We start from the raw sequence: 16264 nt of genomic DNA, 5'->3' as shown, positions 1-16264 counted from the left end.
ATAAATAAAAAGTGTTATCGTTTGTATGTATATGATACATATACACACACACACACATATTATAAGAAAAATATATATTCACACACACGTTTCATGTTATATTCTTCTTTGTTTTCAATTTAGAATACACACACACACATACACACATTGATATATTATATATTGGAAATATATTCTAAATTGTCCACACCAATATGTATAGAAACAAAGAAAGAAAAATAAGGAAATTTAAAAAAAAATGATTTCCATTGTGATTCGTATAGAAACGAAGAAGTAAGAAAACAATAAATAAGAAAATGGAAGGTGGAGTCTTCTTAATTGAAGAGGAAAAAATATGAAAATAAAGGAATAAGCAAACAAATAAATATATAGCTAAATTTCATAATTTGTTCATTTTAAATTGTAAAGTATCGTGTGACAGCACATGTGGTAGGTATGTTTTTAACTAAATTTAGACTTCTATACATAAAAGAGATGCATTTAATCAAAAGAAGACAAATTATGTAATTGGAGAGCTGAGATCAAATCTGAAGTTTCATCTCTCAATCGTAGCCGTTGGCGGATCGGACACCCAACATGCTTAATAATAGAATGGAGATATCTAGATATATATATATATATATATATATATATATATATATATATATATATATAGAGAGAGAGAGAGAGAGAGAGAGAGAGTGAGTGACTAATGTGCATTTGACTTTTCAAAATTTAATGTCTCAAAAATTCAGTTTAAGTTTTCGTTCAGCGGTAGACATACAACGATCGGTATTTTGTTTATAAACGTCATTTGGGCTTTTTTTTTATAAACTCATTTTTTATAATATATGTATATGTATATGTATATATAATATAAGAGATGGGCTATGGTGAGTTGCGAAGTAAAGCGACTATTTTACTTCACACTCATATTTTGTGATTTTAAAGTTTAAAACGTCGATCTGAACCGCTCAACATGATCTCCATATTGAAATGTGCTTGGAGACCAAATTTTATATTTTTTGAAATTTTTTTACTATTTATTAAGCCACTTTGAAAATTGCCGATCCGGTGGTCTAGAAACTTTTACTGTTTTTACTATTCATCCGGATTTTTAGATTTTTAAAGTGACTTAATAAATAGTAAAAAAATTCTAAAAAATATAAAATTTAGTTCCAAGCATAAATTATTATGAAAAACATGTTGGAAGGTTCGAATCGGCTATTTGAACTTTGAAAATGAAAATATTGCGTGAAGTATAAATGTGTTTTACTTCGGAACTCACTGTAGCCCATCTCTATAATATAATACATGTGTGTGTGTGTGTGTGTATATATATATATATATATGAGATAGGCTAATGTGCTTCCATAAGCACTTGGCCCGAAGTGCTGCCACCCCATTTTCGATTTTCCAAAATCCAAACAGTCGATCCGAACCGTTCATCTTGTTCTCCATATTAATATCTGATTGGAGACCAAATTTTACATTTTTTGGAATTTTTTTGCTATTTATTAAGCCACTTTGAAAATCGCTGATCCAACGGTGGCTTGCCAAACAGTAAAATCAGGGGTTCACCGTTGGATCAGCGATTTTCAAAGTGGCTTAATAAATAGCAAAAAAATTCCAAAAAATGTAAAATTTGGTCTCCAAGCAGATATTAATATGGAGAACAAGATGAACGGTTCGGATCGACAGTTTGGATTTTGGAAAATCGAAAATAGGGTGGCAGCACTTCGGGCCAAGTGCTTATGGAAGCACATTAGCCTATCTCTCTCTCTCTCTCTCTATATATATATATATATATATATATATATATATATAATATATGTATATGTATATATGTAAATGAGTTTTATAAAAAAAAACATTGGAATTCCTATTTTCGGAAAAAAAAAAATTCCGATTTTAGATATGAATTTCCAGAAATTGGTGCTAAAACCGGAAAAAAAAAATTCTAGTTTGGGTAGTTTTGGAAATACAGCAGACGTTTGGTTATTTTTTTAATTTTTTTTATATAAATAAAAAATCGGTATTTAGGTGTACCAATTAATAACAAAGCCTTAACTGATATAGATTGGCAACTTTTAATTGATAAGATTGAAAAGAGACTTCAGAGTTAGAAATGGTCTTTACTCTCTTTTGGAGGAAGAGTCACCCTCCTCAATTCTGTTTATTTACAATTCCATTATATTGGATGTCTATTTATAGAATGCCAGCAAAAAATAGGAATAACATAGATAAAATTAGACGCAAATTTCTTTGGCATGGGGAAAATTCCACAAGGAAAAAATATTATTTGGTTGCTTGGAATGAAGTTTGTAAAAGTAAAGATCAAGGGGGTTTGAGTGTATTAGATTGGAAGTTAATGATGAATTAGTCTCTTTTAGCTAAATGGTGGATTACATTTCTTGATAATTTTGTTCATGTTACATGGAAATTAATACTGTTAAGTATGGATGTAGAACCAACCCTTCCGTGTGTTCTCCATTATGGAGATCAATTTTGAAAGACCATGTGGTGATTAATTTAGGTTTAAATAAGGAAATAGGAAATGGTAAGTTTACGGTTTTTTGGTTGGATAGGTGGTATAATGAGCATGCTCTACAACATCAATATCCAAATTTATTTTCAATTGTTATCAATATATTTGTGTATGTGGTTGAGGCTTTTGCTAATTCTTATTTGCAACTTAGTTTTATTTTCAATTGTTATTATTTCAAATCACTATTTTTGGATGGTCCATAATTTTCAGATCAAGTGATTTTCTAAATATCTAAAAAAATAGTAAAAAAATTTCAAAAAATATAAAATTTGGTCTCCAAACACATATTAATATGGAGAACAAGATGAATGGTTCGGATTGATCGTTAGGATTTCAAAACTCGAATATAGAGCTGTAGCACGGTAACAACCCATGATATGCATAGTGTTGGGTTTTGACGGTTCAAACCCATTGATTAAGTCTGTTGGGGTTTTAACTGTTCAAACTCATTTGTTTGCTTAAGATGCGGAAAGAACATAAAACAAAATTTTTACTTCTAACTTAAGCCAAAAATTAATTGGGGCATGTCAGGAAACATTCCAAGGGATCCACCTTCCATATTCCTTTGACATCAGAACCCCTTTTAATTCTTTTACAGATCTACTCCATGATTGATTTCTAAAACTTTAATCTACTTACCAATTAAATAGATTAATATAACATATTTATACCTTGATTCCAAATTTTAATTGGAATGCAGCAGAGCGAGAAGAGCGACATCTGGGAATGACTCGTCTCGGAGTATCAGATATCTGATACCTCTATCGGTTATCCACCAGGACTAACCGGAGAGCGGTTTATTTCTTTTGCCAGAAATACTATCAACTGCGGGATTTTGCAAAAACACTATTCACCGAAAAAGGCGTAATAACACTATTCATGAATTTTTAGTTATTCAGATTCACTAATAAGCAAAACTGAAATACCGCGAAATTTGAGAAAACACTATTTACCGATCCCGTAAATCTACCAATCAACAACCCGCAAGATTATTCGTCAACTACGTATAACTTTCTTTTCTCAACCGAAACACTATTTGGGAAAGAAAACGAGAAAGAGAGAAAATACCGATTCGATTCGACACGAAACGATACGAATGAATTAGTAATTTTCTCTCTACCCCTCCACCCATATTTATAGGCATTTGTGGCGGTTGCCAAATTACCAAAATACCCCATGAATAGTAAGGAGGTGTGAATAGTAAGGAGGTTTCAAAGTGAAAAGACCAAAATACCCTCGGTGGATAAGGATGATGACATGTCATGTGGATAAGGATGACATGTAAAAAGACCAAAATGCCCTTGGCCCAAATTCAATTAACATCCATATAATTATTCTGAACAATTATATTTCTTGCGGTTTGTTGTTTCGGTAACTTTTATACAACGTAATGTGTACGTTTATAAATTAAACTTTGTTTTTGCTTGTCATCCTATATGACATTTATAATTTAATTATAACACGTATAATTAATTATAACCATCTTATTATTAATCATAATCAATTTATAATTAATCAACAAGATTCTCCGAGTAGCTCCTATATGGTGTGACCCAATAGGATCTGTGTTATGTTGGTAAATAGAATTAAAACTGTTTTAACTTTTATAATCATAGGAGGCACTTGGCAGAATGCACTATGACCATCCAATTACACAGATGATGCTGTACTGTACAATATCACGATCCAGTAAACTATTTTACTTGTGTCAATTCTTTCGTCTCATAGCTATCAGATCAGTTTTAAGGTAGGTGTGTGTCATCCTTGCAAACTTAATTTTTTTCTTGATCTTGAGCAGATTATCAAATATAATTACTCTTATAATTATACTATTAGCAGATAATCTTACTCTATCAAGGGGCCCAGTGATGCTATAGCTCGTACAAAATACGAGGGACAATAGTACTTTTGGTAAACCATCACTTTCTCAGCTAAGCTATACATATGGAAGTTCTACCGTTATGACTGCTTTTTACGGACAACATTAGATAACACTCACACATACACATCTCTTAGTAGGAACGATGAATACCTCATACTGTAGAACTTGACACTAAATGAAAACATTAATGACACGAACATAATTCTATTTAATGTTTCATTCGGGGTCTGTCAAATACCATGTTCCTAGACCATGTATCTATGTGATTAAAATCACATCTCGTGTCAATGGTTTGTAAAACTTAATCATCTTTTAATCCACATACTAACCTAGTAACGGTTAATTAGTATTCCTGCTAATTACCTTGGCTAGTGACTTCTTAAGAATATATATCATCTTTATTATGGAGTTTCACAATTCCAGTCATGAACTCGAAATGATCCATAATTCAATAATACTCATGGCAACAAAATGATATATAATTAAACATCTAATTCATAAATAAAGCTTTATATGATAAATTATCGTATTATTGACTTCTAGATTATTACAAACTAACACATAGTACCATGGACTCACTCTTCTTCTTTTTACATTGTTAATTGAACACACAAATTATTAATTTAATTATTTATCATACTAAATAATACATATAAATTTAAATTAAATTTATTTTTTATATTAGTTGATATCAAAATCCTTTAAATCGTTTAAAAGAAACCTTATTTTTTTAACAGAGATGTATATAGTATATTTAATATTATAAAAATAATGTTTAAGCATAAATAGTAAAAATTCAAAACTTTCGTGATGTTACCACTTATGGATGATTGATGTTTCTATTCCTTTAAATTCAAAAAAAAAGACTCTTAGTTGAACTATTAAAAGGGGTTGTTCTATGAATTATTTGGTTAGAACAAAATATATTATGTTTTAATGTTAGTTCTCCCTATTCTATTAGGGTTACTGGTGCTAAGATTATTTTTTTGACTCAATTTTGGTATAAATCTATAGGAGATGACTCTTACTTTAAATTAAATCTTATAATGTCTTTTGATATTAAGAATCTCCTAGATCTCCTTCTGTTGGATGAGGAAATGTTACGTTAAGAAAAAAAAATTTATAATAAAAAAATGAGAATGTTTAAAACATAATCAAAAATTTTTGTTGTTGAACTAGGAGTTGAAAATTAAAACAATTATAACATAACATTAGTCTGAAATTTCGAAACAGTCAGACTTAATCAAATCTTGAAATTTATACCTTACATAAATTAAAGATTTATTAAGAAATATGGAAATTTTTATATACATATCTATATATGTATATTCTTCTTTTAGTAATATCAAACAAGTAGAGGGTCTATTTTGAAAAATATTCAAAATGCATGTAAACAATTCAACTCCTCTCTCTCTCCCTTCGTTGCTCCCTTGTGTGTGTGCTGCCAAAAGAAAGAGAAGGAGAGGTCATCTCTTCTCCCTCAAAAATCCACCAAGAAACCTTGAGAAATTGAAGAAAATAATGGAAATTGTTGAGAATCTCTCCTTCTAGTGGCCATCTAGCTTTCCCATTGGTACTCCCTTTCTCTCCTCTCTTTCAAAAATCTGAATTTTATCTCCATTGCTAGGGTTTTGCTCCAAATCCGAATTTTTTGTATAAGTTATGCGTAATCCATCTCCATTAAGCTTCTATGTGTTAATTTGGTGACCCTCTTTTCAATTTCAACTAAATCTTGATTTTTTTCATTTAGGGTTTGTCTCAAATCCGAAAATTAGAGAAGGGTTTTGATTAATCTAGTCTAATCCAACAAATAAAGGTGTTAATTGGTAAGTTCTTCTCTCACTCTCTTAAAATCTGGAATTATTTTGATTATGATTGATTTAGGGTTTGTGTAGTTGGGAAAATTGATAGATCTGAATTTTTATGTGACATTGTCGATTTATGCAATTTAAGCTTCATTTGATTCATAAAGTTAATTAGTGTTGTTGTGCATGATTCAAACCGGCCCTTGCAAATTTTATATTTTCTACTAAGGCTTGAGTGTTTTGATCGGTTGAAACTCTCGTGTTAAATTAAATTTGGTTATTGAGATTTTGAATGGATTGAATTAGTTTTGATGACCTTTTATCTCAACTTACGTATGTCATTGATTAATTAAATTTCCTTTGCTTGAATGACTTGTCAACAATTGCTTGATTTTCCTTCTAAAATTCTGAATTAGTCATGATTACACTTGAAGGGTTGATTAACCTATTTATACAACTTTGAATAACCAAAATTACCCTCCTCTCTATGCTGGTATTGATTTTCAATTTAATAGTATTCCGTTTCAGCATTTTCTGGTATACTAGTATGCTATTCTGAGTTGCCCAAGGTCATTTCTGTAATTTTTCAGCATTATGCATAGTTCTGCGTTATTCTGCAACATTCCAGGGTCTGTTATGTAAATTTCCAGTATTCTGAACAGCTCTAGGTCAATTCTGGTAAATGACAGGGTTTGTAGTGTAAAAATTCGGGTCTGACAAGGTTTAGGGACTGATTGGTGACAGAAAATAAAATTGTTTAGAAAACAGTCCCTGGCTAGGGACCTCTTTGTGACAGGATGTAAAAAGTTGTAGGATAAGTCTTTTTTAATGGAAATTTCATAGAAATACTAGTTGCAAAATGTATTAAACTTAAGTAATGTTTTCAAAATAAATGTGAATAGAAGAAATTATTATTTTGAAGTTTATTTAATAATTTGTGAGCACAGATAGCTACTCAAGAATAAATAAATAGATGACCAAATTGCTATAAGTTGATCTCTTTTCTTTATTCTCTTTTTTGTGCATGTTGTTGTTCAATTGGAATTCTAAAAGGCAAACTTTGCATATTCTATGATGTCCAACGTATTGGATCAAAATAGCAAGTGTTGATGAACAAACTTGATTTACCATTAAATTTGTGACTGCACAGTGGGTAGATTTTGAGGCTGAATAATGAGGGAATTTGAAAGGGAAATTCTAGATCATTATGGACAAATGAAGAGTCTAATTGATGTGTCTCGGAGTCTAGTTTCTAGTAGTTCAAGTTTCAAGTCGTTTGGAGTTTCCTATAAATAGTTATTGCAGTTTTAGTAACCAAGGGTCAGAATTTAGGGCTGCTGTCTAGAATTTTGTGTTTCATTTATTTTTGTGTTCTTGTTTACTCTTCCTCCAATAACACTATCTATTTTTAACATCAAGAAGGTGGATACAAAGTTATATGGATTATATTAAGGAAAGTATAAAGAAAATAATATCACTCAAGTAAGAATATATCAATCGTCGAACAAAGATTGAATTAAGTATATATGTTGATATAGGCGTAGGTTCGGTTGAGCAAGATTTTGCGGGACCTTTTGTCACACCTTGTAGCCATAGGTCGTGACAGAGCCCCGCCGTAAGCATACAACTCCATGTATGCTTACAAGGCAATTACAATATTTTCATCACATCACGATAAAATACATAAAACCAGTTTATATATATAGTTCTGGTACAAGTAGATCATACAAAATGTATCTCGTTCGGATACCAACCATAGGGTGTGACATAGAGAGCACTATACAACAAAACAAGATATGTCTCTCTAGTCAAATAACAAAATAACTGTTAAGGTAATCTGGTGTCATATACCACAGGCCTACTACTCGCGTGCCTCTCCAGGATCAGCCGCACCTAAACCTGAAAAGAACCCAAAAGGGTGGGGGTGAGAATAAAATTCTCAGTGCGAATTTGCCACAATCGAGTTATTGGACTTGCAATCAGACTCCATGCTCAAAAATAAAATCCATACAAAATCACATTAGCAGTTCTATAACAATATATAAGTGAATGCATATGCTCGACAACAAGGTGGAAATTCCATTTGGCCAAATGTTATAGTTAGGATTTTATTGTTATATGCATATCAAATGGAATATCAAACAATCGGAAAGAATTTAATTTCTGAAAATGAAATATCAAACAAGTCCAAGAACCCCGCACCTGATTACGAAAAACGTATCGCGCACCTATGGTTCGGACGTCTCTAAAGGTCCCGCAAAATCATGCTCAACCGAGCCCACACCTATATCAACATATATACTTAATTCAATCTTTGTTCGACGATTGATATGCTTAGAGTGATATTATTTTCTTTATACTTTCCTTAACATAATTCATATAATTTTGTATTCACCTTCTTGATGTTAAAAATAGAGAGTGCTATTGGAGGAAGAGTAAACAAGAACACAAAATAAATGAAAAACAGAATTATAGACAGCAGCCCTAAATTCTAACTCTTGGTTACTAAAACTGCAATAACTTTTTATAGGAAACTCCAAACAACTTGAAACTTGAACCACTAGAAACTAAACTCCGAGACGCATGAAATAGACTCTTCATTTGTCCATAACGATTTAGAATTGTCCATTCAAATTAGCTCCTTAATCAGCCTAAAAATCTGCCCACTGTGCAATCACGAATTTAATGGTAAATCAAGTTTGTTCATCAACACTTGCTATTTTGATTCAATATGTTGGACATCATAGAATATGTAAATTTCACCTTTTAGAATTCCAATTGAACAACAACATGCACAAAAGAGGGAACAAAGAAAAGAGATCAACTTATACCAACTTCGTCCTCTATTTATTTATTCTTGAGTAGCTATCTGTGCTCACAAATTATTAAATAAACTTCAAAATAATAATTTCTTCTATTCAAATTTATTTTGAAAACATTACTTAAGTTTAATACATCTTGCAACTAATATTTCTATGAAATCCCCATTAGAAAAGACTTATCCTACAATTTTTTACATCCTGTCACAAAGAGGTCCCTAGCCAGGGACTGTTTTCTAAACAATTTTATTTTCTATCACCATTCAGTCCCTAAACCTTGTCAGACCCGAATTTTTACACTACAAACCCTGTCATTTACCAGAATTGACCTAGAGCTGTTCCGAATACTGAAAATTCACATAACAGACCCTGGAATGTTGCAGAATAACGCAGAACTGTGCAGAATGCTGAAAATTTACAGAAATGACCTTGGGCAACTCAGAATAGCATACCAGTATATTAGAAAATGCTGAATCGGAATACTATTGAATTGAAAAACAATACTAGCATAGAGAGGAGGATAATTTTGGTTATTCAAAGTTGTATAAACAGGTTTATCAACCCTTCAAGGGTAATCATGACTAATTCAGAATTTTAGAAGGAAAATCAAGCAATTGTTGACAAGTCATTCCAGCAAAGGAAATTTAATTAATCAATGACATACATAGGTTGAGAGAAGAGGTCATCAAAACTGATTCAATCCATTCAAAATCTCAATAACCAAATTTAATTTAACACGAGAGTTTCAACTGATCAAAACACTCAAGCCTTAGTAGAAAATATAAAATTTGCAAGGTCGGTTTGAATCAAGCACAACCACACTAATTAACTTCATGAAGTCAAGAACATTGCATAAATCGACAATGTCACATAAAAATTCAGATTTATCAATTTTCCCAACTGCACAAATCCTAAATCAATCATAATCAAAATAATTTCAGATTTTAAGAAAGTGAGAGAAGAACTTACCAATTAACATCTTTATTTGTTGGATTAGACTAGACAAATCAAAACCCTTCTCTAATTTTCGGATTTGAATCAAACCCTAGATAGAAAATCAAGATTAAGATAGAATTGAGAAGAGAATCACTAAATTAACAACCTAGAAGCATAATGGAGATAGATTACTCATAATTTATACAGACATTTCATATTTGAGCAAAACCCTAGCAATGGAGATAAAATTCAGATTTTTGATGAGAGAGGAGAGAAAGGGAGTACCAATGGGAAAGTTAGATGGCCACTAGAAGGAGAGATTCTCAACAATTTCCATTCTTTTCTTCAATTTCTCAAGGTTTCTTGGTGGATTTTTGAGGGAGAAGAGATGACCTCTCCTTCTCTTTCTTTTGGCAGCACACACACACAAGGGAGCAACGAAGGGAGAGAGGGGGTTGAATTGTTTACATGCATTTTGGACATTTTTCAAAATAGACCCTCTACTTGTTTGATATTACTAAAAGAAGAATATACATATATAGATATGTATATAAAAATCTCCATATTTCTTAATAAATCTTTAATTTATGTAAGGTATAAATTTCAAGATTTGATTAAGTCTGACTGTTTCGAAATTTCAGACTAATGTTATGTTATAATTGTTTTAATTTTCAACTCCTAGTTCAACAACAAATTTTTTTTTATTATGTTTTAAACATTCTCATTATTTTTTTTATTATAAAAAAATTTCTTAACGTAACACCTTTCGAGACGTCCGAACCATAGGTGCGCGATATGCTTTTCATAATCAGGTGCAGGGTTCTTGGACTTGTTTGATGTTTCATTTTCAGAAATTAAATTATCTTTTTCAATTGTCATGTTGTATGTTTGATTGTTGCATAATTAAAATTATGTGAATTGTGTGCATAATACATCTAAAACCGAATTGTTGTGGTATGGTTGATTTGCATATTTGTATGGTTGTCATTTTTTGTTCTCTTATGAATTGACTATGGATAAAGGTCACCACAAATTGATGATTGTGAAATGATATGTGAATGAAATGGCAAGGTTGAGCTGTATCAGCTGACCTTGAGATGATATGTGAATGAATTTGCAAAGTCTGGCTAGCTGACTTTGATCCCAAGATCCTAATGGCTTTAGGTGAACGGCCCTCGATGTTTCCCAGTACCGGTTGGGACGAGGGGTGGGTGACTATATATATATGTTGATTGTGATTGTGGGTGACTTATGTGTGACGTCTGTGGCTCGGGGGCATTACCCGACGTGGTAATGCATTTGGACGGTCAATTGACTATGACGACATTCTGAATTATTTCATGTGAATTTTCATTTTATGACTTGGAACCAGACTTTAGTAAATGGTTAAGCCAAACCACTACAGATGGGTGTCAGATAAAGGGTCCAGCTCGGTGGAACATCTGTAGGTGCCAGTAACCCTACAGATGAGGGTTTGATAAAGGGTCCAGCTCGGTGGGACATCTGTAGGTGCTACCAGCCATAATAAAATAAGTTAGGCCAAATATGTGTTTGTTTGAACTTCATCTTGGAAATTCCTTAAGTTGCTTTTCATTCGATTATTGTTGTCGAGCATGTGCATCCATATATATATATTGTAATAGAACTGTTAATGTGATTTAGTATGGATTTCATTTTTGTACATGGAGTCTGGTTGCAAGTCCAATAACTCGATTATGGCAAATTCGCACTGAGAATTTTATTCTCACCCCACCCTCTTGGGTTCTTTTTACAGGTATCGGTGCGGCTGGGTCTGGAGAGACACGCTAGTAGTTGATCCTTGGTATAGATCACCAGATTACTTTAGCAGTTATTTTGTTATTTGACTAAAGAGGCATATCTTGTTTTGTTGTATAGTGCTCTCTATGTCACACCTTATGGTTGGTATCCGTACGAGATACCTTTTGTATGACCTACTTGTATCAGACATTTCGTACTTGAACTATATATATAAACTTGTTTTATGTATTTTATTGTGATGTGATGAGTATATTGTAATTGTCTTGTAAGCATACATGGAGTTGTATGCTTACGGCGGGGCTCTGTCACTACTCGTGGCCGACAGGAAAGAAGTCCCGATCCGACTCAAGCTTTGGACCTCCTATTGCAGGATTCTAGAGATAGCAACCCTCCATATCCAATGTCTAGAGAAGAGGAGGAGGATGAAGACCTATTAGATTTGTAGTACTTAGTTTTATGCATATAGGGCTGCTAATGATTAAGGTTCGGCTCAAACTCGGCTCGGCTCAATGAGAGAAGCAAAATGATTTGGTTCTAACTCGGCTCACTTTTAATAGAAAAAAACTCAGCTTGACTCGACTCATGTAAGTACTTGGCTCGACTCGGCTCGACTCATGTAAGCATTTGGCTCGACTCGGCTCGTGAACTCATGAGCCTACTCGTGAGCTGGCTCATATTACATGTTGAAAAAATGATCATTAACTATTTTAAAGAAATTATCAAAGTGGAATAGAGATATTATTGTGACTTTAAATTACATGTTGAAAAACTTTAATTATTTTTTAAAGAAATGATTCAAAGAAATTTAAAAAACCGATCATTTCTTTAAAATAATTTCAAAATGCCAGCTTATATTACATGTTGAAAAACATTGAAATTTGAAACTATTTGAAATCTAAAAAAATATGAAATTTCAAATTTCAAATTTTTTTCAGATTTCAAAATTTTTCAGAGTTCAATTTTTTTTCAGATTTCAACTTTTTTCAGATTTCAAAATTTCCAGATTTCAAAATTGTTCAGTTTTCAAAAATTTTCAGATTTCAAATTTTTCAGATTTCAAATTTTACAGATTTCAAATTTTTTTCAGATTTCAAATTTTTGAGAATTTCAAATTTTTTCAGATTTCAAATTTTTCAGATTTCAAAATTTTTCATATTTTAAATTTTTTTCAGATTTCAAATTTTTCAGATTTCAAATTTTTTCAGATTTCAAATTTCAAAGTTTTCAACATGTAATGTGAGCCGGTATTTTGAAATTATTTTAGAAAAATGATATTTTTTTCAAATTTCTTTAGATCATTTCTTTAAAAAATAATCAAAGTTTTTCAACATGTAATTTAAAGTCACAAGAATATCTCTATCCCACTTCAATTATTTTTTTAAAATAATTAAATGATCATTTTTTTAACATGTAATATGAGCCGACTCGTGAGCTCGCGAGTCGAGTCGAGCCAAGTGTTTACATGAGTCGAGCCGAGCTGAGCTTTTTTCTTTCAAAAGTGAGCCGAGTCGAGTTAGGACATTTTTTAGTTTTGAGTCCAATTTGTTATGAAATATTGAGCCGCTCAACTCATTGATTCGCGAGCCGGCTCAACTCATTAGCAACCCTATATGCATATTATGATTTTTTGGTATTTTTTTATGTTGTTTCCTTACTTAGTTGTGTGCATGTTATGATGTTTTGGTATTTCATTTTGTTTCTGCTTTTGTTTTGAACAGTTGTAAAGACTTACCATATTTGATTTTGGTAGCAATTTTAGGTACTACATCATATATGCTATGGTTTTTTATTTCAATGAAATCGGTGATATATACTACTTTTTCAAAAAAAAAAACAGAGAGAGATCCTCACATATCCCATCAAATATTCAAATTCTTTAAATATAGATTATATATTCAAATTCAAGTAGAACTATAGTTTAGTAAGCTCATCGAACCACTTAGTGACTTAATTATAAAACTTATATATTAAATTAGATTCAAACGACGAATTTAAACTGTTAAAATCAATTTATCATATAAGTTGTGAGTTTATATGCAAAATTTATAAATTTACAAATAAATTAAGTATAAAGTAAAAAAAGAAGTTTCTAAGTTAATTTTAAATATTTTTCATTATATTTTGACTGCTTGAGTTTAAACTAAATTAATTCGAAAATTTATAAATTTTGTATGTAATTACATCACTTATATAGTAATTTAATTGTAGCAGTTTAAATTCATCTTTTAGAAACAATCTGATAGTTTTAAAATTATGCTCACCACGAGACATAGTGAGCTTCAAGCCATCCTAATTTTAATATTAAAATTCATACAATTTAAGCTTCATTTGATTTTACATAAAAGATCGTTCAAGTTTTTGCAATACCCAATTTTAAGTCATAGACCTCTATAATTTCTCCAACACCTTACTTTTATGTATAGCAGCATCACTAATCAGTAATCACTATGTAATACATTGAAATTTATGAGGCCATATTTAAACCAAATAAGTTGAGTACGAGGAATTTTTTTTAAAAAACAATAAATAAAAACATAGATTTACCAAACCAACTTGATTGTTTTGTTTTTTTACAAAACTCATAAGAACCAAGATACCATTTCGATCCCAGCTGTTTTTATAGATTTCGAGAAAAAAATACGTTGAAAAATTGTGAAAATATCTCAGACCGAAAAAAAGTACCGAAATAGCATTTCAGTTATTTAGTTATTTTAAAAAAAAAATAATCATGTTGGTTTTATAAAAAAAAAAAAATTATTATGGTTTATAAAAAAAATTTCGGATACAAAAGTCCTACTTGTAAATTGTAATGAAGTGCCAAACCGTAGTGACAAAATCAACTACAACTAGGACCATAGTGACAAAATAAAATTTTCGGTTCGGTTCGGCGAGTTCAAAAATTTGTGATTCAGGTATAATTTGGGTATAATTCGAAAAAGATTCAGTTTTACAAGAAAGCAAAAAAATAAAAGCCCAAAAAAATGTATAAGTACTTGCTATAATTTTTTTTAATTTTTAATTTTTTAATAAAATTCAGAGGAAAAAAAAAGTATGAGTAATACCATAAAGTAGTTGCCACATGAAATCAAAAGTAAGTATAAATACTTATACGATATCCTGAATAAAAAAATTGGTTTAAACTTTAAAATGGTTGCCAGTTGCCACATGATCCACATGTCTTTCAAAATTTTAAAAATTTGCCTCAACCTTACCCAATGACCCACTTGGTGCATCAGCGTTAGTCTCAAAACTCAAAAGCACAGATTACAGAGCAATGAATGTTTGAATAAAACACGAATAATTCGTAAAAAATATTTTCTTAGCAAATAAATTGGTAAAAATTCGGTCAACTGCTTTATTCGCGAATAAAACGCAAATTTTGTTACTATGACTAGAACTGTGAGAGGATTATTCGTATCCTCTGAGATATCTCAAACTTTGCGTGATTTTATGGAAAATCCAAACAGTTTAAATATGTTCTACACGAATCTCAAAGCACACATAATAGTAATACTGATCCATCACCCGAATAGACACCGGACACGTCGGTCACGCAAAAGTTGAGATATCTCAGAGGATACGCACTCGTGAGAGGAGAGGGAGATGGATGGTGAGGTGGTGATCCGCTACACTACACGTGTACTCAAACCACGTGATCGGCTCGTCCCTTCTGTCACTTCTCTTCTCTTGTGCTAGTTTTCACCGGATACATCCGGCGCATGTACGCTTCTCCATCGGCTCGCTTATGGGCTTATGGCTCGCACAGTGGCACGCTGAATTCCCACCGAATTGATCTCCAGTCAATGTTTGCTGCCCGTTTCCCCATTTCCACCGCCTAAATCCAGAAAGTGGCCCAATGGAGAACTCCTGTGCGGGACCCACACAGCAGGTTCCTTTCTCAGGAAACGGCACAGGACACGGCGCAACTCGAAGCCTGTACACTTGCTGCATGTTAAATCATGCCTCCCTGCAGACCACGTGGCTCAAGCCCCTGCGTGGAGCATCAACTTCAGGGCTTGAATTTTAGGAAAAATAGAAAGAAAAGGAAAATTTACCTCAAGGCAAGGCTGGAATGGTTCGCATTTGATGGTGACTGCACACCCGTGGCACCAGATGTGCTTGCTGCCGGGACGACACGTGGTCAAGATTTTTTCATTCCTGAACGATAAAAATATATAATAATGAAAAAGTTCTTAACTAAATAAAGCAGAAATATATATAGTTATACTGGAGTGGCAACGAGCTCTTAAAAAGCAAACTAGGTCACACTCGTACTCGGTTTGTTGGTGTATCAAGCTGAGCAAGCGAGTTTTAATTTTAAGTCTCAAGCTAAAACTATTGTTTAAGACTGACTCGTGACTTGTCCGAGCGAACCGAACTAGCTTATTGCTAGCTTGACAGATTTATAAATTTGTATATTTTCTTTTTTGCTATATCTTAAATTTTCATAACATATCTTATTAATTATGACTAAAACAAAATAATATTTATATGACTAATTACTGAGGAATACTCT

General features: G+C 31.9%; 1 long non-coding RNA gene across 1 annotated transcript; it reads left to right on the top strand.

Moving 5' to 3' along the window:
* Positions 1-5848: 5848 nt before the first annotated feature.
* Positions 5849-7785, top strand: LOC144564930 (uncharacterized). The gene is made up of 3 exons (XR_013514783.1): positions 5849-5982; positions 6160-6235; positions 7753-7785. It is a non-coding gene; the product is annotated as an uncharacterized LOC144564930 (long non-coding RNA).
* The last annotated feature ends 8479 nt before the right edge of the window (positions 7786-16264 follow it).

The sequence above is a fragment of the Carex rostrata genome, chromosome 1 (genome assembly GCF_964058835.1).
Source record: "Carex rostrata chromosome 1, lpCarRost1.2, whole genome shotgun sequence".
Taxonomy (NCBI): Eukaryota; Viridiplantae; Streptophyta; class Magnoliopsida; order Poales; family Cyperaceae; genus Carex; species Carex rostrata.
The sequence above is the reverse complement of the archived record's forward strand: the minus strand, read 5'-3'. Positions and strand labels throughout refer to the sequence as shown.